Source organism: Aotus nancymaae, unplaced genomic scaffold, assembly GCF_030222135.1.
Source record: "Aotus nancymaae isolate 86718 unplaced genomic scaffold, 86718_ANA_hifiasm-v0.15.2.pri h1tg000049l, whole genome shotgun sequence".
NCBI lineage: Eukaryota > Metazoa > Chordata > Mammalia > Primates > Aotidae > Aotus > Aotus nancymaae.
In genome coordinates this window covers 33,593,796-33,618,640 of record NW_026988463.1, presented here as the reverse complement: position 1 = coordinate 33,618,640, position 24,845 = coordinate 33,593,796, and the positions used below count along the sequence as shown (strand labels likewise).

Below are 24,845 nucleotides of genomic sequence, written 5' to 3'. Positions count from 1 at the left end.
CCACAATCCCCACAGTCCCCCATGATCCCCACAGTCCCCCACGATCCCCACAGTCTCCCACGAACCCCACAGTCCCCCATGATCCCCACAGTCCCCCATGTACCTCACAGTCCCCCATGACCCCCACAGTCCCCCATGTACCCCACAGTCCCCCATGACCCCCACAGTCCCCCATGACCCCCACAGTCCCCCATGTACCCCACAGTCCCCCATGTACCCCACAGTCTCCCACGATCCCCACAGTCCCCCACGATCCCCACAGTCCCCCACGATCCACAGTCTCCCACGAACCCCACAGTCCCCCATGATCCCCACAGTCCCCCATGTACCCCACAGTCTCCCATGAACCCCACAGTCCCCCACGATCCCCACAGTCCCCCATGATCCCCACAGTCCCCCACGATCCCCACAGTCTCCCACGAACCCCACAGTCCCCCATGATCCCCACAGTCCCCCATGTACCTCACAGTCCCCCATGACCCCCACAGTCCCCCATGACCCCCACAGTCCCCCATGTACCCCACAGTCCCCTATGTACCCCACAGTCTCCCATGAACCCCACAGTCCCCCACGATTCCCACAGTCCCCCACGATCCCCACAGTCCCCCATGAACCCCACAGTCCCCCATGTACCCCACAGTCTCCCATGAACCCCACAGTCCCCCACGATCCCCACAGTCTCCCACAAACCCCACAGTCCCCCACGATCCCCACAGTCCCCCATGTACCCCACAGTCCTCCATGCACCCCACAGTCTCCCATGAACCCCACAGTCCCCCACGATCCCCACAGTCTCCCACGAACCCCACAGTCCCCCACGATCCCCACAGTTCCCATGTACCTCACAGTCCCCCATGTACCCCACAGTCTCCCATGTACCCCACAGTCTCCCATGTACCCCACAGTCTCCCATGTACCCCACAGTCTCCCATGAACCCCACAGTCCCCCATGATCCCCACAGTCTCCCACGAACCCCACAGTCCCCCACGATCCCCACAGTCCCCCATGTACCTCACAGTCCCCCATGACCCCCACAGTCCCCCATGTACCCCACAGTCCCCCATGTACCTCACAGTCCCCTATGTACCCCCCAGGGTCCCATGTGCCCCAGAGTTTCCCATGAGCCCCATAGGCCCCCATGCACCCACAGGCCCTCATGAGCCCATGGCCTCTTAGGAGCCCCACAGTCCCCCACAGCCTCATGTGAGGGCCTCACTTCCGGCCCCTGGCTGACCTCTGTTTCCTGGAGTTCTTCATCTAACTTCTAAGGTTGTGGAGTCCCGGGAGCGCCTCAGAAACCTCATGAAACAGTGACAGGTTGTCAATCAAGCAGCAAGATTGGCATGTTTGAGGAACGTTCAGCCCGGGAGGTGCTGGGGCCAATTAGCAGAGGCTCCCAGGCAGCAGAGCCCTGGGCTCAGGGCTGGGGGCTGGACAGTCAGCCCTGACGCTGCTGCCCCCACCTGAGGATGTCTCCCCAGCCCTGGACTTGGGGCTGAGGGACTCCTGTACCCTCCCAGCCACCTAGACAGGGTCCCCACCACAGCCCGGCCTACGGCGTTGGCTCAGACTGCACCTGCCCAAAGATGGAGCCTGACACCCAGGATGCAGCTCCTTGCAGCGCCCTGGGCCTCCGTGGGCCACCTCTGGGCTGAGTGACCTGGGGAGCAACCCCCTTCTGTGAGGCAGGTGAGGATGTCACCTTGCGGGCTGAAAGCCAAGGGGAAGAGGCACACTGGGGCCACTCAGGCTGGGCAGTGGTCAGAGTGGCCACCCCTCCACCTCCACAGGCTCTGGCGACCACTGTTGTGTTTAGCCCCTCCCCCTCCCCACCTGTTCAAAAGATGGGGTCTCGCTCTGTTGCCCAGGCTGGAGTGCAGTGGCACAATCATAGCTCACTGCAGCCTCCAACTCCTGGGCTCAAGCCATCCTCTGACTTCAGCCTCCCAGTAGCTGGGACCACAGGCGCGTGCCACCATGCCCAGATAATTTTTTTAAAATTATTTTTTTGTAGAGATGGGGTCTCGCTTTGTTCCTCAGGCTGGTCTCAAACTCCTGGCCTCAGGCAATCCTCCCTTCCTGGCCTCCCAAAGCCCTGGGAATATGGGTGTGAGCCACCATCCTGGCTTCTGTTTACACTTGACCCTGGCCTCAGTTTCTGCAGGCTCAGCAGGTCCTCTCACTTTCTTGGCAACCACAGGACCTGTCCCCTGGCCAGTGGGGTTCCCAAATACTTCCTGCTCTTCCCTCCACCTGCCGTCTCCCTCCCCAAAGCTCTGCCCCATCCTAAAGGCCCTACTTCCGATGCTGCCCCTCCCAGAAGGTAGCTGGGCGGGCTCTGCAGCTGCAGAGGTACAGACTGGGCCTCCCTGGGCAGCTTCCTGGGAGCTTCAGCGTGCATGGGTCACGGGGCCCTCCTGGGTAGGTTGAACTGGGAGGCGACAGAAACCTTTCTAAGATCCCTATGCCCGGTGCTGGGCTGCAGTCACAGGGTGCCCTCCCACGAGTCCCTGAGGATGGGTGCGTCTCTGTCAGCAGCACCTGCACGGACCAGCGGGTAGGGGTGAGCATCTTTGTCCTGTCCAAGAGGCTTTTTGGAGCATGAACACTTGCCACGTGCAGGAGAAAGCCATGTTCACTTTCCTTTTATGGCTGAGCTTGAAATGGCTGGATACAGAGTCATCGGCCAAGGCACTGATAAGGTCTGCAGAGAACACACTGTAAACGGCTGAGCCTGAAGTGAGGGCCACCTCTCCTGCTCAGGCTGGGGGTTGGGGTGCACTGGGTGAGGCTGCAGCTCCTGGCCTGGATACATGGAGTTCAGAGCAGTCCTGCATGCCCCATGGCTTTACTGGACACAAGAAGTGTCAGATGTCATTTGTGTGGGAATCATTTTGCTGTTTGAGCAAAGCTGGATTTGAGAGTGTGCTCACCAGTGTGGATGGATGAGATCTGCCCAGGAGGCTGCCTATTGTTCGTCCTTCACAGAGGACCCTCCAGATCCAGGGTAGAGCTGGGGAGAAGGAGTCCTGGGGAAATACTGAGTTAAACAAGGCTGACGTGTCCTCTGCAGGACTTCTCAGTGCCTTTACATGGCGGGTGTAGGTGAGTCTAAGAGATGGCCAGGTAGCCTGGGTGTGGACACCACCAGCCTAGGGCTGCTGTCTCTCTCCTCTGCTCATACTCCAGTGCAGGGAGGCACTTGGGAGTGGGACTGGGGAAATAGTGGAAAGCAGGAGTCTCTGTACGCAGATGCTGTCTCTGAACTGGGGCCAAGATTCAGTCATTTCAAGTCCCCGCTAGGCAGTGCTTACAGGTGCTGCCCACTAATGGCTGCATTGATTAAAGGATGAACTTTCCGACCATCAGGTGGGGGCGCTCTCCTGGTGAGTGGGGCTGGGAGGCAGATCCCCGTTCTCTGTGGTGTGACTTGGAGTAATCCCCTCCTGGCACTGAGTGGAGCTGGAGCCCCATGGCAGGCCCAGCCGTGCGGGATCCCGTGGGCACTCTGTTTTCATGCCGCTTGCACGGACACCTTCTATTTGCCACCTGCAATGCGTGTTTTCCATTTCCAGTGGCTCTGTAAGATTTCTTTTCAAAATATAATAACTTGAGTTAAAAACGCCCATTCGAAGAAAACCCTCGAGTAAACAATAGTGGAGCAGGCGGGTGGCTGGAGCAGCCGCCTCGGAATTGGGAAGGGATGGGTGGGAGGAAAGCGAAGCAGGGTTGTGGGGACCCTCCCTGGGAAACCCCCAGCCCCGCCCTGGCCTCTGTCGCTGCCTGGCCCCGCTGGGCCTCCTGGGTCTGGTGGCCAAGGCTGGTGTTGGCAGCCCAGATGCCATGGGGTCTGCACACAGCAGGGGTTGGGGAGCAGCGTCACCGGAGGGGGAAGGCCACCCATGGGGGCACACAGGGGCTTGTCTGAGCCCTGAGTGAGGATTAACAGAGGGGATGCATTGCAGTAAAGAGCCCGAAGCGGCTGTGACCTTTGCCTCTGACCGCCCACTTTGCAGGGCCGTGCCTGCACATAGCCTCTGGACAGGTGCCGTGGGGTCTGCCAAGGCTGGCATCGGCTGCCCAGATGCTGTCCAGCCCTGGGGTCCCACAGTCCTCCCGGTCCATGGCCACTGTGGCCTCATGCTGTGTCTAGCTGCGTTTTTATTTACCTGTTAACCTCCTGGCATACTTATTCGTGACAAAAGTGACAGGGAATGAAGCGAAGTCTGAAGTGTCCTTCAGCAGTAAGGGGCTGGTGGAAAGGCGGGACTCCTGGCCTAGGCCACTCTGGTTGGTGTCTGTGTCCCAGGATTCTACAGCTAAACCTAGTGCCGCTGGGGGCCTTCCACCCGCAGACCCACATGAGCAGCGGTAAGGACCCGCTGTATTGAGCCAGCCCCCGACACATGCTGTCTTCCCAGAGGGTAACCTGAGGCCCAGGGCGTTGCCTCTTGCCTGAGGCTGCATGGCTGGGTGCAGGCTCTGACCTCTTTGCTTCTTCACGCACCCAGGGCAGGTGTTTGGATGCTGAGCTGGCCGGTGCCCCAGGGTACCAGGCCCTCCTTCTATCTCAATCCCTATGCCTGAGGCCTGTGTGTTGGGGCCATCTGGAGGTGGCCTTGTCTCCTTTCCTGGACAGAGCTGCGAATCATGGTGAGTAAGGCCCCCAGGCCCTGGCTGCAGGGCCTGTCTGTGGCTGGAGGTGTCTTCTACACGGCCAGAGTCTGGCATGAGCACTCTGGGGTCAGACACTCGAGATGGGCTGGAAGGAGGGGGCACAGAGCCTTGCACAGACAGGGGCAGCTCGGGCCTGGGTTTGAATCCTGACCTGGGCACCCTGCGGTGAGGACAGCCACAGGCCGAGGACACTGGTGTCCAGCGTGTGCCCAGGTGTCACCTCCACCCTGGGTTTGGCACGGGGCTGGCAGCAGGCCCCGGAGGGCTGGGGGTTAGAGTGAGAGGGAAGCAGTGGGAACTTGGGAGACTGTGGGCTCCACGGGAACAGCATCGACTCTGGGGCATGGGCAGCCTCAGCAACTGGGCAGGGGCCGTCAGAGCTCACGGGATGCTCCCAGAAAGTGGGATGTGAGCCCGCAGCCCATGGCCCCTGATGTCACTCAGCCCAGGAACAGGCCTACTGCCTCCACCGTGCAGATAAGGAAACTGAGGGGGACCCTCGAGTCCCCTACCTAGGCCTCACAGAGAGCAGGTGACAGCCAGAGCCACCCTGGGCTTGTCTGTCCCCATGCAGGGATCCCCAGGCACCTACCCTGTTCCTGACACCTGGGGCCGTGACTCCTACTGCTGGCTTGAGAGTAAAGCTACCGTCACTGCCTCCCTCCACACTTGGACCAGCCTGAGCCATGCCAGGGGCATGCCTGCTTCAGGCCTCATGTCCTACTGGACTTGGGCTGGGTGAGGTGACTCACGCCTGTAATCCTAGCACTTTGGGAGGCAGAGGCAGGCAGATCATTTGAGGTCAGGAGTTTGAGACCAGCCTGGCCAATATGGAAAAACCCCATCTCTACTAAAAATACAAAAATTAGCTGGGCGTGATGGCTCACACCTGAAGTCCCAGCTACTTGAGAGGCTGAGGCAGGAGAATCATCTGGACCTGGGAGGCAGAGGTTGCAGTGAGCCAAGATTGTGCCACTGCACTCACTCCAGTCTGAGCGACAAAGTGAGACTCTGTCTCAAAAAAAAAAAAAAAAATAATGTATTGGGACTGCAGTCAATGATAATTTACTGTGCATTAAAAAAAAAAAAAAGAGTATGATTGGAATGTTTGTAACACAAAGAAATGATGAATGCTTGAGGTAATGGACACCCCATTTCCCCGATGTGATACTGACCATTGTATGCCTGCATCAGCATATCTCATGTACCCCATAAATATACCCACCAGCTATGGTCTCACAGAAAAGGCATGTGTTGGGGCCAGGCACAGTGGCTCACACCTACAATCCCAGCACTGGCTTGGGAGGCCAAGGCAGGAGGATTGCTTGAGGCCAGCACAAAACCAGCCTGGACAATGTAGTGAGACCCCATCTCTACCCAAAACAAACAAAATAAAAAATCAGGGCCGGGCGCGGTGGCTCACGCCTGTAATCCCAGCACTTTGGGAGGCCGAGGTGGGTGGATCACGAGGTCAAGAGATCGAGACCATCCTGGTCAACATGGTGAAACCCCGTCTCCACTAAAAATACAAAAAATGAGCTGGGCATACTGGCGCATGCCTGTAATCCCAGCTACTCAGGAGGCTGAGGCAGGAAAATTGCCTGAACCCAGGAGGCAGAGGTTGCGGTGAGCCGAGATCGCACCATTGCACTCCAGCCTGGGTAACAAGAGCGAAAGTCTGTCTTAAAAAAAAAAAAATTAATAAATAAAATAAAAACCTCACACTCATTCTCCAAGCCCACGTGTGATCGGATTCTCCCGGTACACAAGGCAAGCACCCCAGGATCCAGAAAGCCCTCTGTCCTTGTGATGAGCCAGGAGTCTAGCTGAGCTGAACACAAGCTGCCTATAGATGGTTAAACTACAAAAGCACCTGTAACACTCCCGCTGGGGCTTCAGGAGCTGTAAACATCTACCCCTAGACACTGCTGTGGGGTCGGAGCCCCACGGCCTGCCTGTCTCTATGCTGCCCTAGAGGTCTGAGCAGTGGGAGCACCAAAGAATTGAGCCACTTCCCCATTGCATGTCCTGTCGGGGGACAAAGGAACTTGTCCTCTTTTAGGAGAACGGTTCGCACGGCCTCATCAGCTTTTCTGCCCATAGGAGTTGTGAGGACAGCACGGCTTGGGCTCTGCCCACAGCTTGTACCGGGAGCCTGAGACTCCGTCACTCGCTTGGCTGCTCTTTCCTGTGCCAGATGAAGCCCAGGAGCGGGACAGGCAGGTGTGTCTGGGATTTCATGGCATAGATGACTCCAGGACAGCTCCTTAAACACCAAGCTCAAGCAGGTGTCGCCAGCTAAGTCAGGTGGATTCCTGGCAGCAGATCTCAGGGAGCTGGCCTTGGACCCCGCCTGCCTGCCAACCCTCAGCAGGCAGAGACCTTTCTAGAAGGTCATAGATGCTGCCTCGGGATGAATCGGCTCCCAACCCTGGCTGGGAGTGCTGCCCAACGAGCTGCTGTCATTCTCAGTTCTGCTCCGGAGGCCTTGGAGATGCTGAGGTGGGAAGGCAGGTAGGTGGGGTTGGGGGACAGCGTCACAGGAGGGGGAAGGCCAGCGTGGGGCACACAGGGGCTAGTGTGAGCCCTACATAAGGATTAGCAGGGCATGCATTGCCGTACAGAGCACGAAGCTGTGGTGACCTTCCCTCTGATCGCCCTCACAGGGCCTAGCCACATGTAGCCTTGGGGGCAGGCCTGCCCTGGACCCTCCCCAGTGCTCTGCTGGAGGCCATGCTGGGCTCTGGGATTTACTGCACAGAGCCCCTGGAGACCCACCCTCCACCCTTGGGCCCCCTCTTCCTTCCTGGGTCCTGGAGGGGGCTCTTAGGGGGCGAGAGGCCTCGCAGCCCCTGAACACTTACTGTGTGCAAGGGCCTGGCATTTGTGAAGCAGGCTGCGGGTATCCTGGGTGGGAGTTGGGGAATGGGGATCCCGGAAGTGTTGGGCTCTTCCAATGGCTGTGAGGGTATCTGGGGGCCTTGCTGTGTGTCTGTGCGCTGAGCGGTCCTCTGGGGGTGCTGAGCCCTGGCAGAGACCCATCATATTTCCCAGGGGCAGGGTTGGGCATGAGAATCCCGCCCTGGTTCTCAGCTCAGCCACGTTTCCTGACCCACAGATGCTTTGGAGGCGACAGATCTGGGTCAAGACTGGCCTTCTTGGTGGCCAGCCTTCAGGTGGACGCTGGGTGGTAGGCGTTCCTGCTGCCATGCCTGGCCTCCCATGCTGGTCCCTAGAGCAGCCTTCTCCCCCTCCATCCTCTGCTGAGGTCTGCAAGCACCTACTGTGTGCCCACCTTTTGCTTAAACCCCAGGACGGTCCTACCCAGATGGGGAGCCTTGGTCAATGGAAGGGGCTTGCTGGAGATGCAGGGGGAAGGCAGAGCCCGCACGCATCCTGAGCTCCCTCGGCATCCATACCCCATGCTTGTCCCCGCAACCTGGTCCTGATGCTGTCAGCCCTACCCCACGCTGGGCTCCACCCTGCAGACGTGAGGATGAGTGAGGGTGCTGCTGTCACCACCACACCTCCGAGTGTCCCAGCCAGCCGGGGGAGGGCAGATCCCGGGGACCTCAGAGGCAGAGCTCCCGCCCAGCAGCTGCTTCGCTGCACGTGAATCTGTTCCTGAAAATGCCTCAGGCCCACCAGGGCAGCAGGCGGCAGAGTCCGTGGGCCAGCCAGCAGCCCTGCCACTGTCCCAAGCGGCCGCCCCAGCCTCAGGAGGAGGACCTGCCCTTCTCAGGGCCCTACTGTTGCTCCTTCAGCTCACCTCCTCCATGCTGGTCTCCAGGCTGCTCACATTAGGATTAGAGGCAGGAAAGAAGAAAACCAGTCAGACCACTACCAGGAATGGGGGCAAGAGATCAGGCCTGGACACCCCTTGTGGCTGTGGCTGGGGGTCTCAGATCAGCACATCCCCATCAAGGCATATACACAGATGAGCGGTAAAGGCTGTCCTGTCTGGTGCTGTGTCAGGCCTGTCGGGGAGGAGGCATGTGGCCTGCACAGCTCGGTTAATGGATTCGGACCCATGCACTTGACCAGCCCTAGTCAGGGCACATTGCAGCCACTGCCTGCCCGGAACCCGGTGGGAGGAAGTGTCCTTTCTAAGAATGGAGGGAGATGCTGCTCTCAGGCCTCAGGAATGATGTGCTGGGGTGGGTTTCAGGCAGCAGCCTCAGGCAGGGGAACTCCCATGCCATGCAATTGGCTTTGCCGGGGCACTGGGTGCCTTCTGTATCCTCCTCCTTGGTGGGCCGGTGGGCTGACCAGGAGTCAGGCTCGGTTCTGTTACAGGCTAGCAGGCAGGAACGGGTCCGGGACACCCCAGAGACAATATTGATGCTGTTTCTGTCCAAACAAATGTCAGCTTCTAATTCCAGGCTCTGTTGGAAACACAGAAATCAATGCTCACAGAACAGGGAGGCTGGCCCTGGAGAGCGGTGTGGCGTCGGTCCCCAGGTGGTGACTCCGGCAGGACCGGCAGGCAGGTGAACACGGCTCTCTATCTTAGACACGTCCCGTGTGGCCCTCCCCCAGCGACCCGGACTTGGGGCAGCACGTTGGGGGTCAGAACAGTGGGTTCTCGGGAACTTGGCATCAAGGGCCACTCCCTATACCTCAGCGCCCTCTCCTGCAAAAGGGAAGCAGGACCCGGACATGACCCCCCAGCCCTGGCTCCTGGCTCCTGGCTCCTGCCACGTTCCCCTGACATTATTTAGCACCTGGGAGACTTGTAAATAATAGTTGAGGGGTCAGTGAGAGAATGAACTAGCCAACAAACCGGCCAGGCAATGTGTATGCAGGTGGAGAGGATGGGTCCTGGGCCAGCCTGGGCACAGGTGCACGGGCCTCTGGTTGCAACTCACCCCGTGGGAGCCCACAGCCCTGCAGGCCTGGCAGCCCAAAGGCCAGGATGGCCCTACTCTCTTCTCGGGGTGCTGGTCCGGGCACCCCATCCATGTGGCATTCTTGATCTCCGGGTCCTACCACATGCTCTGGAACTCAGGCTCCTAGCCAGGAGGGGCTCCCACCACCATCTCACGAGCTTCTGAAGCCCCAGCGCTGGGTGTGCACCTTCTCGCCAGGCTCTATGGGCAGCACGCACCCACCCTGGCCTGCTGGCACTTCACCCGGGAGGTGCCCAGTACTTGCTGGGACAGCTGTCTTCTGCTGCGTCCTGGGCCAGTGTCCTGCCTGCAGCTTCCGGGCTGTGGAGCTTGGGTGAGGCTCGGGGCCTCCCTGACCCCCGACTTGGTATCCCTCCACCCCTCCTCCCCTGCACACAGGGCTGGTGCCTCTGTCGGAGGAAGCGGTGGGTCAGGCAGCCTCTGGCCCGCAAAGTCTGCCCTGGGTCCGCCAGCCTCCCCGCTGCCCCTGCCTTTCCCAGGTCCTGACTCCCCACTCCAGGGCTGTGGCTGCTCATGAGTGGGAAATGGGGCCTCTGAGAGCTCCTGCCTGGTCCCCAGTGTGTGGGTCTGTGAGCCAGGCCCACGCCAGCCAAGGGTTTTAACCTCTCTGAGCCTCAGTTTCCTTGTCTGTAAAAATCAGCAAGGCCCGGGGCGGGGTGGAGGGTGTCTCCTTGTGGACATACAGCAGGACTGAGATTGCAGCCACAGCCTGCCCCACCCCAGCCCCTGGCCACCTCCCAGCATCCTCTGAGGCCCCTCCCTCACCACCCTGAGACCTCCTGGCCCCACATGGGCACCTGGCATCCTTGTGGGCTCACCACAGGCTGGTGCTGCCCCAAGCCCATCTGTCTGGCCCGGCAGGGGGCCCCACAGCTTGGAAATGCAGGTGTCTCCTTTCGGACCCCAGGTCAACCAAGTAGATTCTTCCCTCTTCCGTCCTGGGCCCCGGGAAGGAGGGTTGTTGAGGGGGGCCTGTGCTGGTGGACCTCTCCAGAAAGCCTCAGCTCCTGGCAGGACCCCCCCTCCCCTGGGAGCAGCTGCTTCCCTGTTCACCCCAGGCTGGGCGGGGGTTCCCTTGGTGGCCCTTTCTCTCCCGTCTGTGGGCCTGGGTGTGCGTGACTCTGGCCAGGGCCTGCGTGGCCTCCCCATCTTCCCCTTCATCCCCTTCTTGTGGGCATGTGGCACATTCACTCTAACTACAAACTAACATCCACTCACTGAGGACGCTGTAGAAAACCGAAGGGCCACAGGAACCAGGTCATGTGGTGACCCCGACAGAGACACCCCACAAGGGTGTCCCAGTCAGGCAGCTTTCCACAGAGTGGCCCGGGTTGGGGAGGCTTTTGGGTTGGATGCTTGGCTAGGCACCTGCCAGGTGACTCTCAGCTGGGGGCAGAAAACTCAGGGCCAAAATCTGAGGGCCCTGGTCCCGGGGTGCCTCTCTGGGTACTGCAGGCAAGCACCCTCCCACCACGCAAGGGACTTCCTTTTGCCCTGAGCCCTCCTCGAATTTCCTCACCCATCCTTACCCTGCCCCAGCCTCCAGCCTGCCTGGAGCGGCCCGTTCCTCAGGCCCTCCTGGCCGTGGGGTCAGCCTGGTGCCTGAGGCCCCGCCCTCAGGACCCCCTTCTCCCGGCTCCTGCCAGGAGCGCTGGCATTCACTGAGTTTTGCAGAGTTCCCTAAACACAGCTGTGTTTCCTGCGGAAGGCTGAGATTAGGGGGCAGGCAATGGAGCCAGAGATGCCCTCCCAGGATGGCAGGGGGCTGAAGGGGGCAAGAGGCCGGAGGGAAGGGCCCTGGAGCCCTCGTCGAGATTGAACTCAGTTACCAAGCAGCCAGTGTGCCAAACTCTGGGCTTCCAGCTTTCCTTCTACATTAAAAATTGATCCAAGATTGGGAACGTGAAGGCAGTGGCCATGCCACCGAGAAACATTAGCTGTTCTGCGAGGCTGCTAGGGACACAGCCTCCTCCTCCGGGAAGGCTCCCAGAGGCAGCTCCAGACCACCAGGCCCGCTTCCTCCATGCTCATCTGCCCCCGCTTGCCTCAGGTGCCAGGCAGATCAGGAGCCCCTCTGAGGCCCCAGCTGGGCCTGGGGTGGGTTTGTGTTTGCACGACGAACCCCTGGTCCTCACAGATTCCCCCAGCGGCCAGGGCAGTCCATCTTGTCCTCACCCCCACCCACTCTGCCTGGGGTCTTCTGCCCCTGAGTTCTGCCTGAGGGGCAGGGCTGCCAGCCTTGGGGTGGGGGGACTCCGCTGCACACCACTTCCCTGACACCCCGGGACATCTTGCAGAGAAGGAAACCAAGGCTTCGAGAGGCAATGGTGTTTGCGCAGGCACGCTAGCAATTCTCCAACCCCCTAGTCTTTGAAGGGCCACCTTCTGCTCGGCTCCCACCTGCCCCTCGTCTCCAGGGGAGCTGGGATTTTCCAGGGACAGGTCCTCAAGATAGTGAACTTCTGGGCACGTGGCTGGGCCCTTGCGGACCCTCAGAGGAGAGCAGGAGCCACGGGGCAGGAGCAGAAGGGAAGAAGCCTCCACTGGGGTGGGCTTGCCCAGGGCAGCCTGTGGCCAGCACTGCAGCCCACGGCCTCAGCGGCCTTCCGAGGGGACGGGCAGGTCTGCCCCACGTCTCGCCTTGGCTCAGGCTCTCTGTCTGCTCATCAATGCAGCTGCCAGCTGCTGCCCCACCACGGGGTCTCGCTCGCCGCGTCCTGGGGTCTGCTGCCGCTGTCAGTCCTTGGCCTTGAGAATTCCTCCCTGTGAACGTGTGTTTCTCTCTGTGAACGTGTTTTGCCTTCCACAGACCTCCTTAGCCTCAGCAGACTCCTGAAATGAGTTTCCTGGTCCCTTGTGGACCAGGGGCCGCCCATCCCTCTAGACCCCCAGGGCCCATAGCTGCCTGTCCTTCTGTCCTGTGGCCTTGGGCCCTTGGGCCCTTGGGCCCTTGGGGGTCTCCTGTCTTTCCCCTGAGCCCTGGGCCACAGGGACCCCTGGGTGGATGCCCCGTGTCCTCGTCCAGTGTGTCTGCTGCTGGTCCCAGGCCCACCACGAGGGGCTCTGTGGAGCTGAGACAGGAGCCCACCTAGAGGCGCTGTGTGACCTGGAAGGTGGGGACGCCGGGGGGAGCTCTCCCCAACACCCCTGACTTCCAGACTCCCCTGAGGGAGGGGCTTCCCTTGGGAAATGAACCCTGGATGGGCTTGGTTCCCGGGAACTCACTTTGAGCCTTCGGGAAACAGCCCCAGTGGGCAGGACGCTCGTTGTCCGAGGTGCAAGAGTGAGCGGGGTCACCTGGGCACCGATGACCTCTGCCAGCTCATCCTTTGTCCACACCTGGGTGGACTGTCCCTGGGGCCCTCAGGGTGGAGGCGGGGGCTGGGTGAGGGCAGGGCAGGTGCAGAGGCTGCTGAGGACTGCTGGGAGGGAGGTGGGGGTGACCGCTCTCTGGCCGCCTTGACTCCATTCATCAGCCCACAGGCCCCCCTCTCCAACCCCCTAGTCTTTGAAGCCACAATAAATATTGATTTGGGCAAATCGATGCATTTCTGAGGACCTGGGTCGATAGCAAAGTTACAAAGATCAGGGCAAAGTCATGCCCACCTCCAGCACTGAGAAGAGCCTGGCCAGAGCTGAAAGGCAACTGGCCGTGTCCCGTGTGCCAGTGCCACCGGCTGGGCTACCCTAGGGAATGGGGCGTGGGGGCTTGGAAGACGCCGGCCCCTCACTCTCGCCTGGCCATGGCCAAGTCTGGGTTGACCATCAGAGTCTGGCTGCCCACCTCTGCGCCTGCCTGGCCCTGCCCCATGCCCAGCTCCTGGCTGCCTGGCTGCCTCTCCCCATCCTGTCCAGGCGTCTTCCTGCCGGGATCCCAGACACTCTTATGGGGCACTTGGCACCGGGACCTGAGCACGTCTGCACATGGTGACTTCGGTCCAGGGTAGAGCCGAGGGCCCTCACACAACGCCTCCCTCGGGCTCTCCCTGTGGTCCCCGCCCCTAGATGGGAACTCGCCGCCTCCTAAGCTGCCTCTTCCACCTCCGCCTCCAGCAGCGCCTCACCCTGACCCTGGGCCACAGACGGGACACCTCCCCAGATGCACACACCAGCGTCAGCCTGCTTAGGGTCGCTTGGCCATCTCCCCGCTCTGCCTCGGCCTCCGTGTTTCTGTTGTCTTCCTCTCTGACTGCCCGTGGGTCTGTGGGGACCCACCCATGGTGGCCCTGCCTGGGTGCTATTGTGCACGCGTCTCCCTCCTCTCTGTCCACTGTCCACAGTAGCCCTTCCTCCAAGCTCCCCAAGAGCCTGAACTGCCCTCCTTAGAGGGCGAAGCTGGGGCCCAGGACCTTGGGAGGAGGTACCTGTCCTCTGAGTCCTCCTAAGCTGGAGGCTGGGCAGGGGTGTGCTCAAGGGCGGCGGGCGTCTGGGCTGAGCCCTGCCCCCTCCTTTTTCCTGACATCCCCTGCCTTCCCCCAGCCCACCTGGCTTCCCTCCCTCCCTAATCATTTCTCACGGCTCCAACCTTTCTTCCTCTCCTCGAACTTCAAGGCTGAGTCTGGCATGCTCCGGGGGGACCACCTTATTTATGAGATTTTGGGAAGTGCAGATGGGGTTTCCAGCTAATAGCCCCAAATCACTTGCGCCGCCCCATTAGCAGGGAAACCAGCCTGTGCACATTATACACCACCTAAGTGGGAGCCCAGGCAGTGGTTTTATGACCCCATAAAACTTTGGGAGTTTATTGCTATTGAACAAACATGTAATCCGATGCTTCAAGTTCAATATATGTAGCCAGCAGCATCTAGAGACAGCCATGACTGTGGCTCCTGCAGCTGGGCCGAGCGGCCGAGACATCTAGGGGATTTGGAGCCGATTGGCGATTGATCTGCTGTAGGACAGGGCCGGGATTTATGGCGGCCTTGCAGGGCCGGTCCTTCTACATACTGAACAGTCCAGAGGACAGCAAGGGGAGGGCAGCCGCCTGGAGTCCAGGGCAAGTGGCTGCTTGCAGGTTGCTGGGGCAGAGACTTTAACAAAGGGGCATCCACATTGAGGACCTGCCCCTGTAAAAACCCAGCTTTTGGCCCGATGTGGTGGCTCACGCCTGTAATCCCAGCACTTTGGGAGGACGAGGCAGGCGGATCACAAGGTCAGGAGTTGGAGACCAGCCTGGCCAATATGGTGCAACCTGTCTCTACTAAAAATACAAAAATCAGCCAGGCGTGGTGGCGGGCGCCTGTAATCCCAGCTACTTGGGAGGCTGAGGCAAGAGAATCACTTGAACCCAGGAGGCAGAGGTTGCAGTGAGCTGAGATCATGACACTGCACTCCAGCCTGGGTGACAGAGTGAGAGACCCCGTCTCAAAAATACCCCACAAAACCCAGCTTCCTTGGAGACATGGCTAAAGGTGGGAGCCATGTAGAAGGTGGCCCTGTGGCTGTGTGCCCTGTGCAGGCACCGTCGCCTCTTGAGGCCTATTTCCTTGTCTGCAAGATGTCCCAGGATGGTGTATTGCCTAAGAGGTGGCCCAGCAGAGTTCCTGGAAGGGAGGGGCAAACACACAGGCCAGGGCATGGGTCAGTGGCTAAGCCTCATCCACCAGAGCCCCTCACCGAGCACCCACTCATCCACTGTTCACCATCCATTCATCCAAGCATCCATGTATCTCACCATCCATCCCGCTACCCATTCATTGTTTCACCCATCCACCTGCCACTGATCCATCCATCCATCCATGCATCCATCCATCCATCCATCCTTTCATTCCTCCATCCATCCACCTATCTACTTGCTCACCCATCCATTCATGTGTCCATCCATCTATCCATCCATTTACTCATCTGTCCATCTACCCATACATCCACACACCCACTCATCCATGCATCTCTTCATCCATCTGCTCATCTGTCCATCCACCCATCTATCCATCCATCCCTCCCTCCCGCCATTCATTCCTCCATTTGTCCACCTGTCCACCCACCATTCATCCACACAGCCATCTCTCTACTCGCCCATCTGTTCTTCCCCCATCTGCTCACCCATCCATTTTTTACCTACTCACCATCCATCCACCCACCCGTGCATTCACCACCTATCTTTCCATCCCCTTGTGTGTCTGTTCACTCATTCATTTACCCTCCATCACACCTGCCCACCTGGCCCTCTATCCTTTCCCTCAAAGCTGCCCCGTGCCCAGGGACAGGGCTGTCCTTACAGTCACAGAGATGATTGGAGCCTGGGAGAGCCGAGATGACTTATCTCACGATGCAGAAGGTGCTGGCATTACTGTTTGATCAGGACGCCTGAGTCCTCTTGCCCTGCACTTCACGCCCGGGAATCCCTTTCTCCTGTCTCTGCTGCATATTCTTATTGTAAATAAAGGAGACCCTCATGGCGAATGGTAGTGTGTTCGCCTCCTCCCAGTCTTGTGTGCACATATTCTTTCTTCCAAGTTCACAGCCTCCCTGGGCTTGTATAGCGAGCATTTCGCTCACCACAGATGTCTCTTCAGGGGCTGGTCCATGGTGTGACTCTCCCAGCACCGACTTAAACGTTGCCCCACTGTTGGATAGCGTAGCTGCTTCCACCTTTTTTGCAGTTATAAGCATGCTGTGGTCATTATCTGAGCCGGCTGAGTGAGGTCCGCCCCTCTGAGTGTTTAATTAGCATAGATTCCAAAAAGGGGCATTCCTGGGTTAAGCAGGTCATGACTCGGGACACACCTTGTCCAATGATAAAACCTGGCCCTGTGATCCCTGCCCTTGGTGGAGGAGGGAGGGCCTTCTGTGGTGCCCGGCTGGAGGGGCTGGGGCATGCTGACTGCGTGTCTGGTGGCTCTCATGTGTGGGCGGGGTGGGGACGGGGCAGCCTGCTCTGTGGCGCGCCCCCTGGCGTCCGGGTTGCTGTGTGTGCTGCCTTGTCCGCAGTTCGCTCACGTCGCCCTCGGTGTTGCTGCTTCAGATAAGTTCCTGCCGTGTTAATGCTATTAATTTTTGTCACGTTAGTGTCAAAAATGTACCCGCCTCATTGCTTGTCTTTTAGCTTGATGTTTTCCTTTGAGCCACCTGAGAATTTAGCTTCCACACAGTCAAAGTCTACTCATCCTTCCCTTTATTCTTGGAAAGTTCCTTCTCACCAGGGATTCAGTAAATATTTGCTTCTGTTTACTTCCTGTTCCTTTCAATGGTTAGTTATTTTCTGTCAGCGTCAACTTATTCCCCAGCCCACATCCGCAGTTCTCACACTCTAATTAAGAGGATGCCCTATGGCCGGGCGCGGTGGCTCATGCCTGTAATCCCAGCACTCTGGGAGGCCGAGGCGGGCGGATCACTTGAGGTCAGGAGTTTGAGACCAGCCTGGCCAACATGGGGAAACCCCGTCTCTACTAAAAATACAAAAATTAGCCAGGCATGGTGGTGTGAGGCTGTGATCCCAGCTACTCTGGAGGCTGAGTCAGGAGAATCACTGGAACCTCGGAGGTGGAGGGTGCAGGGAGCTGAGATCGTGCCATTGCACTCCAGCCTGGGCAACAGAGTGAGGCTCCATCTGAAAAAAAAAAGAAAAAGAAACAATAAGAAGATACCCTGGGTCCCTCCCTCCCCTCCGTCCCTCCCTCCCTCCCTCCCTCCCTCCCTCCATCCCTCCCTCTCTCCCTCCCTTTCTCCCTCTCCCTCCCTCCCTCCCTCTCTCCCTCCCTTCCTTCTTGCCTGCCTGCCTACCTGCCTGCACAAACTTTTCTCAATAGCCTCAAGGCTGCAGCTAAGACCTGGCCCTGGCCTCAGTGACTTGGTGGCACAGACGTGCAAAGCACAGAAAGCAGAAATTCGAGTCAGGGCTGAGGACTGGGGTGGGTGGGGGGTGCTGGGGGTTTGGGGGAGAGAGTGGAAGGGTGAGCTGGGGACCCTGGAAAACTCTTGCCGCTGTGACTGATGATGGTAGGCAGTGTGAGGGGTGGCTGTCTGGGGGAGGCACATTTTGGCACTGGGTCACATGTTCCAGCACCAGGAGCAGAGGTGAGGTAGCAGAAAGAGGGGAGGAGGCCGTACACCTGGGCAGCGGCTGGATGGGACTGGCTGACAGCTGACCTCCTCCTGTGCCCAGAGAGCCATGGCCTGCTCGGTGGCCTGCATAGGATGAAAGCTTTGTGATCCCAGCTTCTGATTACTGGAGAAGGTGAAAACTAGTTTTTGAGAGACTGCTGAATGAAGGTCCAGGGGCTGGGGCATGGCCCAGAGATTGCTTTCGAGAGCTTCGCCATGGCCCCTGTGTAGCCACCAGCGACCAGCAGGGAGGGATCCGGGTGCCCCTGCCTGTCTGCCAGCTTCTCAGCCCCACCTGTGTCTGCACCTACTGGAGACAACTGGGTGGGCTCCAGTGTGGATGGTCCCGGGTGGGAATCGGGAATCCCAGCTCTGCCACTCACTCGTGTGAGAGGAGGGCTGAGCCTCTGCCCATTTCAGAACCTCAGTTTTGTCACTTGTACAATGGGATGGTCAGTGAGCAAGGAAACGCATGTGGGTGCCCCGTGGAGTGCCAGGTGCATGGGAGGTGCTCCGGCAATGTTTTGGAGGTGAGTCTTCTCAAGGACTTCCTGGGCCATTTGGTTGTGAGGCTCTGGATTCCCAGCCTCTGACCTGAGTTCTGCAGACCCTAGAGGGTTCCTGGCCATGACAGGGGTCTGTGTGGACCTTGCCGCTTAAGGCTTCCCGTGTGCACTGAGGTGCGACAGCCGCCACTCAGGGGCAGTCCGGTCTTTGGAGATTGGGAGAATGGAGATTGGGAGAATGAAGCCCATGGAATGTGCATTTGCTCGCCGTGAAGCTGCAGCGACCTTGCTGCTGCAGGCAGAGGACGTTCTGAAGACAGCGTCTCCTCATCCCTCACCGGCCTCCTGTGCCAGCAGACGGTGCCTGACATGGTGGCCAGGAGTGGTGCCCCTTGCTCTCTGAGCAGCGGTACCATTGTAACCCATCTTTCCTGGCAGCTCAGGGTCACCGTGGTGGAGTTTCCAGTAGCAGATGACCTGGGAAGGGGCTGTGGGACTGCAGGAGAGATGGAGGTCTGGGCCCTGCCACATGGAAGCAGCATGCAGGAGGGCCCCATTCCTGCCCCCCAGCAATGCAAGAAGCCTATGGGGTGCCCAGGGGTCAGGGACCTGAGATGTGCTCACTGGGACCCAGCGTGCTCACCCCCAGCTCCCAGATGGGGTAGTACTCGAAGAGGGCCAGGCCCTCGGAGTGAGCGCCTGTGCTGAGATGGGCAGGGGAATATTCCGGGACACTGAAGAGCTGTCATCCAGCCAGGCATAGAGGGGGACCAGGCCCCTTGGCCCCTAAGACAAGGCTGACCCATGAATGGAGCACAATGGCCCCGCCCTTCGGCATAAACCCGACGATTGAGTGAGATGGAGACACAGACTTGGCTTGTCACCCAGAAGAAGGAGGCACAGAAGCAGCCACAGAGTTTCTTGCTTTCCCGTTTGAGTGGATGCTGGCTCTGCTACCAGAGCTGGCCACAGGAACAGAGGTCAAGGCCCAGAGGGAGGGAGGGCTCGGGGCTGCTTTGTCCAGGAGGGCTCGGGGCTGCTTTGTCCAGGGCTGGCTGGCCCGGGAGGGCACTGAAGCTGTGACAGAAGCAGGTGCCAGGTGGTCGGTGGTACACCATGAATAGCACCCAAAACTGGATGTGGCTGGGGGCAGCGTGAGGTGCAGGGGAGGACAGCAGGCTGTGAGTCTGAACGGCCCCTGTTCCGGAGGCAGTGCTGGGAGGTGGAGGCTGGAGGGGTGTCTCATGCTGAGACGTAGGCTGGGATGGGCTGCCAGGTGTACTGCCCCGAGGGGTGCAAGGTGGCAAGTCAGGAAGGCCCCAGGAACAGGGTTGGGGCAGGAGCCAGTAAGCGGGGCAGGACCCTCATCGAAGGGGCCGGGGCAGGTCTCCAGCCTGGCACGGGGGTGTTCCCTGCACCAGCCCTGCGTTTGGTATGCAGCAGCCCTGTCATTATGGTTAGAATGAGACCCCATTAGCCATGGGGCGGGGCTGTTCGATGTCCTGAGGATTAATGGTCAGAGGGAGGAGGGGCTGCACGCTTCTCAGCCGGTGGAGTTAATTATCAGCCTCCATTAGCACTCGACCTGTGGCCGGCACCCGCACATGTCAACTCATTACTGCTAATTGCAGGGACTCAGTGACCACTCCGAACCTCTGTCACCTCTGTCACGGCTCCTGCCCTGCCGAGGCCTATAGAGTGGGAAGTGGGGAGGGGAAAAGGAAGGGGGCGGAGTCGACCAGAGCCTCTTGGCCAGGCCTGGAGTCACCCTTCTTGCCACAGCTTCCGTGGGTTTAGAGTGGACCCCTGGGCAGAGAGTTTGCAAGGGTGGGCGTGGCTCTGCTGAGGGCGGGTTCTGAGTGGGTCTCATGGCCCATTTGCCCAGCCTGGCCCCACCCCAGCTGTGCTGTCCTGTGACTTTGTCCCCCTATGTTCACCCTCCGTCTCCTACCGGGGACACTCCACGGCCTGCCGAGGTTGGAGCAGGCGTGGGACTCAGCCACAGAACAGACACTTTCCCGGCTATGCAGGGCTGGGCGTTGGGGTGGGGGGCTCACCTGGACCCTCCAAGGCATCAGACTGTCCAACTGCTCAGTTTTCACAGGGACAAGAGCCTTGCTGAGGGTGAAGGGGGCTGCGAGTGCCCAGCAGGGCAGCCTGGGCAGGTTCTGCCTCCCACAGCTGTCCCACTCTCCGGAGCTGCCTCGGTGGCAGATGGCGCTGTCCTGAAAGGTGAGGCTGGGGCTGCCTCTTCCACCAGAGGTGGCCAGGGTCGCTTCCAGGGTCTTCCATGCGGGCCTCCAGGGTCAGCCTGGGTGTGGCTGAAGACATTAGGACTGCGCTGTGCTCCCCCAACCCCCGTGCCCGTCGCTTGCTTGCCTGGCATGCTCCTCAGCTGTCCTGCCCCACAACAGCCGCGTGGTCTTCCCTGTGAGCAGAGTCGGGCTCCACAATCCTCCGGAGCAGCATCAGAGACTCTCCCCAGGCCCAGATCTAAAGGGGGCCCTGGGACCTGCCAGATCGCAGAAGTGGTCCTTGTGACTCACCCTGGTGGCACCCTCCGTGCATTCCGGCAGGGGCAGCCCCTCCTCATCTTGGGGACCCTGTATGCCAGGCCCTGGCTGCACTGCTGCTGAATTATAGGTTTAATAGCAGGGAAGCCTTGCAGGCTGCCCGTGCTGGCTCGGGGACCTGGGGCCCAGCCGGGGCCTGTCCCAGTCCCGGTGCCGCCCTGCTCCCTGTCGGCGCCACGGAGCAAGCAGAGAGATTTATCTCCCAGCTTTACGAGGTAGTAACGGAGGAGGCTGAGAGGCAGGAGCTGAATAATTGATGGCTTTCTCTGGCTCAGGATCCGCTGAAATGACAGGGCATGAGGCAGAGAGGCCGAGTGCTGACTACGGGGAGCTGAGAAGCTACTCCAGGGCAGTCATGGCTGGCGGGAGGACCTCACTCAGGGTGGGGCCACAGGCATCTTGGGGTGAGTGTTGGAGGCTCCTGCCCTGGGCCATTCCAGGGGGCCTGGATCTCCAGAAGCTGGGCCTAGAGGACCACAGGGCTGGCTCGCCCCACTTCCCTCTCCCTCGCCTGCCATCACGTGTGCTTCGGCCCTGACCACAGCCCCCACTGCTCCCTGTGTGCTGGGTGTGGGCCTCTGAGCTCTGCTCTCAGTCTCCTGAGCCTCAGGAGGGGTGCAGAGGGGGGCGGGGGGCGGAGGGGGGTGGGGTGTGGCGTCCCCTCAGCCCCTCCTTTCCTAATGGCCTCAGCCTCCCCCCCAGGAGAATCCCCCACCTGCTGGGCTCATCTGGTCTCTCCCCCACGTGCTGTCTCCAGCCAGGGGATCCCTACCTACCCCCTCACAGTGAAACAGGAAAAGTCCCCTTGTCCCCCTCGCAGGGCAGGGCGTGCAGCAGGGGAAGGGCTCACTTCAGTGCTCTGCTGCTCAAACCTCAGACCTCTAGGGGAGCGTACAGAGGGGCAGGCTGCGGGGGTCCAACCCCACGGCAGTGTCTAGGGGTGGAGGTTTGCAGCTCCTGAACCGCAGCGGGCATGTGTTGCAGGGTGGTCTTTCAGGTTAGCTGTCTGCAGGCGGCTGGTGCTGTCAGCTCAGAGAGACCTGCCTTATCACAAGGACAGAGAGATTTCTGTATCCCGGGGTTTCTTGCCTTGGTGTACCGAAAAATTGGATCACACGTGGACTTGGAGAATGAGTGCAAGGTTTTATTGAGTAGAAGCAGCTCTTAGCAGATGGGGGAGCCGGAGGGAGATGGCTTTCCCCTGGAGTCGGGCCACTCGGCGATGTCCTTGGGATGTCCAGACGCTTATCTTCTCCCACCAATGTGTTCCTCTCGCCGCCCAGTGGCTTCTGTGTCTGCCTTGCTAGGGTCTCGGGTTTTTATAGGCACAGGATGGGGGCATGGCAGGCCAGGGTGGCCTTGGGAAATGCAACATTTGGGCGGGAAATGCAACATTTGGGCAGGAAATGCCTGTCTTCATCTAGGTCCGTGGGGGTGGAGCCCTAGCCAAGGACCACGCCCTCCTCTACTCAGCACTTCCCTTCCCTCCTTCTGTGTCATTTAAAGGGACCACAGTCTTCTCTTCCATATCAGCTGGAGGCCAGGGAGCTGCTGGACCCCTAGGAGCCAGGTCCAACGGATAGGTGAGCTGGCACCCCAGAGCAAACGCCTCCACTGGGAAGACCTGACCGCGCAGAGCTGGATTCTATACTTGTAAAAGGGGCATAAGTGACACACACTCGGCCTGCTGTGCCTTGAGGAAGGGAGAGGCTAAAAATCCTGCCCTCCCTCCTAAAGGCAGCCAGGCTCTTTACGGTAGGGGAGGGAAGGATTTGTGTATTTGCACTCCTTTGAAATAAAAATTCTCCATTCTCCCTCCTGGTTGGGATTAGGAGGGTCCCATGGGTGGGCTATGTGACGTGGCACATGGTCCCCAGGGCAAGACCTGGAAGGCTGGGGTGTGGGGCCTCCCTGGCTGCAGGGCCCACCCACTGGGTGCTCGGGCTTGCTGCACTGAGCAGGTGTGGGCTCCGGCCCACCTCACTGTCCCTTCCAGGCCCAGTTTGTGTTCAGGGCCCAGGACAGGGTCTGGCCAGCAGGCCCCAGGCCTCCAAGGCTTTCCCAGCTGCTGGAGCGAATGTGATGATGAGCTCTCACGGAGCTTCCTGCGTGCTGGGCCCTGGGCTTCTGAGAGGGTCACTGGGTGGAAACTGAGTCACGGGGTGGAGGCCCAGTCTCAGGGACTCCCTGTGACCTCGTGTCGGCACCACACCCTTCTCCCGTGGGCGGTCCTGGGTGCCCCTTCCTGGGTCCTTGGGCCCAGTGGCCTGCGGCCTGACGCCATCTGCTCCTGGTTGTCCCAGCGGCAGCAGGAGCCCCTGCTCGAGAAGGCGTTACCCGGCAGGTGGAGGGCCTGGTCAGCTCCGATCCTCCCCTGAGTTTGTTTCCAATTAACACCTGTTTAGTGCAGTTTTTCCTCCTCAAATCCACCTCACGCAGGCAGACACTCTCTTGGCTCAGGGTAATCTGCTGAGCCTTTGCTCAAATATAAGCAGCTTTGCTGCTTTCTAAACACAGCTAATCCAATTTGGGCTTTGGGGATTCGAGGTGGGCAGCACTGGGCCTCAGACAAGCCCCCATCACCCTAGACCCATGCAGGAAGGGACAGGAGGGGTGGGGCCCTGGGGCCACCTGGTGGGCTCGGGGTCAGGGCGTCACGATGTCCCCACTCTTCACACTACAGGGCTTCCTGGCTGCAGAGTTGCGGGGACTCAGAGGGGAATGCTGACCATAGAGGTGGACAGCCTCCGTCCTGCTGGGCCCGCCCTGACCTGGCATCCACTGTCCACATCCCTCCATCTGCCCACCCCCAACCCTGGACAACAACCAGCACAGTGCAGCATGGCCCTGCAGTGACACCAGCAGCAGAGAGGTCAGACCCAGCATCCCCCAGCTCCTAAAGGGCCAGCAGGTCCCGGGAGCTGGGGGCAGGGCCTGGCTGTGGGGCCTCCATGTCCTGGGGGCCAGGGAAGACCCTCCTTAGTCGGCAACCCCTGCAGACACATCCCCTGGCCAGCACTTGGGGACCTCCCTGCCCCCGCCCCATCCCCCTACCTTGCCTGCTGAGACACAGGGCTCCACGCGTCTCTCTCCTGGGTGGGGTGACTGTGACCTGACCTGTGAGGGGCCCTCATCGTGTTGGGTTTTCCTGCCAGAAGCAGAAACCACAAAATTACCTGGAACATACACAGCCCCAAGTGACAGATTCAATTCAATTCCACAAATATTGACCTCACGTCTAATCCACTCGTCCTCTGGTGTCGGCTCCTTCCTGAGGGGCCCAGCCTGGCAGCCACAGATCCCGTTTAATCCCAGCCTGACAATGTCACCAGCTCATGGAACGGGAGCTGGGCTCATCGAGGCCCTGGCAGGTGGGGCCAGAGCTGGGCTCTGAACTCTATACCCACACCTACCACCATGGAAAGTGCCAGGAAGCGGGGTGGGCAGGCATGGTCAGCTGAGGGTCCAAGCCTGCCCCAGCGCACCAGGTGCCCGCCCTGGCTGCCTGACTTGGCAGCTAATCTCTGCGGGGCCCTGGAGCTACATGGTGACTTCAGCACAGGGACATTTATCAGAAATGGAACTGATGGATTAAAGTGGAACCAGGTGAATTGATTTTTCTCCCTGGGTACTTAAATGCTGCTCTTAATCAAGCGATAAACTCCATGGGCAGGGTGGCTATGGGGACAGAGGTGGGGGACAGGGGTGTGGTGGCCATGGTGGGGACTGAAAAGTGGCTATGGGGACAGAGGAGGTGAGCCAGGTGGCCCTGGGGTCAAGCTCCAGCCCAGCCTCTGGCAAGGAGGCCCTGTGTGATGCCCTCCCCCCATTGACTGTGTGACACTGGTCAGTCCTGTCCCCGCTGAGCCTCGGTGGCCTTGATGTAACCCTGTGGGTGCTGGTGGCAGGGTCTCATTCACTCATTTGCTCATTCATTCATGCATTTGACATGCACTGCAGCAAAAGGAAGGTGAGAGCAGCTGTAGGTAGACCAGGGACGATTCAGACTTCTGGATGGAACAGCGCCCGCCCCTCCTCTTGTGAGCTCTGGCCTTGGTGTGTGTGGATTTCCAGACACCCTCCAGGTCCACTCTCCCCTCTGTAGTGCTGCCCACCTGTCCACGTGCTCTGTTCT

The 24,845-nt window shown here is 59.7% G+C and overlaps 1 long non-coding RNA gene across 1 annotated transcript; it reads left to right on the top strand.

Annotated features, from left to right (window-relative positions):
- Positions 1 to 20,162: 20,162 nt before the first annotated feature.
- Positions 20,163 to 24,301, top strand: LOC105718437 (uncharacterized). Its single transcript, XR_001107764.2, has 3 exons — positions 20,163 to 20,369; positions 22,217 to 22,293; positions 23,394 to 24,301. It is a non-coding gene; the product is annotated as an uncharacterized LOC105718437 (long non-coding RNA).
- The last annotated feature ends 544 nt before the right edge of the window (positions 24,302 to 24,845 follow it).